The sequence below is a fragment of the Myodes glareolus genome, chromosome 25 (assembly GCF_982192425.1).
Source record: "Myodes glareolus chromosome 25, mMyoGla1.1, whole genome shotgun sequence".
NCBI classification, from domain to species: Eukaryota; Metazoa; Chordata; class Mammalia; order Rodentia; family Cricetidae; genus Myodes; species Myodes glareolus.
In genome coordinates, this window is record NC_142050.1 from 17,436,106 (window position 1) to 17,439,076 (window position 2,971).

The 2,971-nt window shown below is 41.7% G+C and overlaps 1 pseudogene; it reads left to right on the plus strand.

Annotated features, from left to right (window-relative positions):
• The first annotated feature begins 539 nt into the window (after positions 1 to 539).
• LOC125411067 (programmed cell death protein 4 pseudogene) lies at positions 540 to 1,929 on the plus strand (annotated as a pseudogene).
• The last annotated feature ends 1,042 nt before the right edge of the window (positions 1,930 to 2,971 follow it).

The window sequence follows — 2,971 nt, forward strand, 5'->3', positions numbered from 1 at the left end:
TTTAAAAATTCTTTTGACTGCAGATGTTGGCACATCCAAGACTGAAAAGTCACATTTAATGCTGGTTTCTTGTATTATGACATGGCAGAGAACAGTATGTAAAAAGGACACAACATAAATTCATTTAATAATTTGGATACTGTGTGACTTAATCACCTCCCACTCAGCCCCACATTTTAGAACTACTACACTGGCAAATAATTTTTAACCTGATTTTGGAAGTCATATTCACTTTGCACCTCACATTTCTACTCCATTTCAAGAAATTAGTCAGCCTTTCCCCCTTCTTATCCAAGAAGAAATTAGAGAAAATTAGAGGGAAGAAAGTAGAGAAAATTCATCCTTCTCAAAAAAGAAACAGAGCAAGAGGGGCCAGAGGCGCTCCTAGGCGGCTGAGGCTGAGGCTGAGGAGCTGGGTCCGGTGGGCCGAGACTCACGCAAATGGTGGCGGCTTGGAGGGGGCAGGCAGAGGAGATTTTAAAGGAGGGCTTCAATTTCATAATTTGTGTATAATCAGTGCAAGTGAAATAAAGGAAAAAATGGATGTAGAAAATGAGCAGATCCTGAATATAAACCCCGCTGATCCTGGTAATTTAAGTGACTCTTTCTTTTCTGGTGATGAAGAAAATGCTGACACTGAGGAAATAGAGAAGGAAATAAATGGAAATTGGATTTTCTCATCTTCTATTCTCAAAACTAGAATTAATGCTAAGGCAAAACGACGGCTACGGAAAAACTCGTTGCGGGACTCTGGCAGAGGCGATTCAGTCAGTGATAATGGAAGTGACACAATCAGAAGCGGAGTAACTGTGCCCACCAGTCCAAAAGGAGTGTTGCTAGATAGGCATTCCAGATCTGGGAAAGGAAGGGGGCTGCCAAGGAAAGGTGGTGCAGGAGGCAAGGGTGTATGATGTGGAGGAGGTGGATATGGGAGATCCGAACTTCGATGATGACCAGGAGAACTGTGTTTATGAAACTGTAGTTTTGCCTCTGCATGAGACTGCGTTTGAGAAGACGCTGACGTATTCATTCAGGAATACTTTGAGCATGGAGACATGAATGAAGTCGTGGAAATGTTAAGAGGTTTAAACCTTGGTGAAATGAAAAGTGGAGTGCCGTGTTGGCAGTGTCCTTAACGTCGGAGGGGAAGGCCAGGCATTGAGAAATGACATCGAAGCTACTTTCTGACCTTTATGGGACAGTAATGAGCACAAATGATGTGGAGAAGTCGTTTGAGAAGTTGTTGAAGGATCTGCCTGAATTAGCATTGCACGCTCCTCGAGCACCACAGGTGGTGGGCCAGTTCAATGCCAGAGCTGTTGGAGATAGAATTTTATGCACTCCCTATATTGATAGTAACAAAGGAACTGCAGATTGTGTACAGGCTAAAGCTACTCTGGATAAAGCTACTGTGCTTCTGAGTGTGTCTAAAGGTGGAGAGCGCAAAGACAGCGTGTAGGGATCTGGAGGCGGGCAGCAGTCTGTCAACCACCTTGTTAAAGAGATTGATACGCTGCTTAAAGAGTCCTTACTCTCTGGAGATATCCCTGAAGCTGAACACTGCCTTAAGGAACTGGAAGTACCTCGTTTTCACCACGAGGTTGTGTATGAAGCCATTGTAGTGGATTTAGAGTCCACTAGAGAAAGTGCATTCAAGATGATCTTAAATTTATTCCAATCCTCGTGGAAGTCTTCTACCATCACCATAGACCAAATGAAAAGAGGTTATGAGAGAATTTACAATGAAATTCCAGTTATCAATCTGGATGTTCCACACTCATCATACTCTGAGCTGGAGAGATTTGTGGAGGAATGTTTTCAGGCTGGAATCATTTCCAAACAAGTCAGAGATCTTTGTCCGTCAAGGGGAAGAAAGCCTTTTTTGTAAGTGAAGGAGATGGAGTTTGTCTTAAACCGGAGAGCTACTGACAGCAGAGCTCTTACAGTCATAGCTGGGATAGCAGCAGATCTGAACTATAAGAATTGTTAGTGCAGGTTTTTTTTTTCTTTTTTTTGGGGGGGGGGGGGTACAAGGCATTTCTGAAATTTTATAAGCCTACATTTAATGGGGATTTTTGAAGAAAGAATTTTTTTTTCTTTTTCTTTTTTTCTTTGAGGAGAAACTAAAGGAGGGACAGAAGAGTAACCACTTAAATGTGGAATATTCTGATAAGCTACTTTTTCTAAGTGCCATGTTTATGACCTAATCATTCCAGGTTTTGCACTGATGTCTGATTGCCATTCCTTTCTTTCAAGGACAGTGTTTTTTTGTAGTAAAATCACTGGTTTATACAAAACTTTAGTTAGGGGTGAAGTGAAGTTACTAAGCCCCATGTTGGCCGCTGTTGTGAAATTGCTATTCTTCAGGAATAAACACACACATACATACTTACCCTACACACATCTCTAAAACACACACACACACACACTCACTTTTGTCTTAAAAGAATTTTTAAAAGACAAGTTAGTCATGAGACATTTTCATCCTTCCAGGGAATGTATTGATTGGTCTTCAATACTAGACAGTTAAGTAAATGGTGGCTGGAACATCTATTTTTCTACAAAACTGGAAAAATGAACCCGGTTCTACAAGAATGTACAACAAAATAAAATGTAATGCAGTGTTGATTACAAAAAAAAATCATCCTCTGGACACTCTGAATGTGGCTGGCAATGAAGGCTGACTGAGAAGCCATGGACAATGGCACTGGGTTTTGATTCTACCGCATGGACTGACTTTGTGGGAGCCTGGTTTGTTTGGATGCTCACCTTTATAGATGTGGATGGAGGGGAGAGGACCTTGGACTTCCAATGGAGCAGGGAAACCTGACTGCTCTTAGGACTAGAGAAGGAGGGTGAGGTGGGGACGGGGAGGGAAAAGGGAGGTAAGGAGGAGGTGGAAATTTTTAATAATAAATAAAATCATCCTCCTGTGATCTTCTTAGTTATGAGTTCCTGGGAAAGATTGATA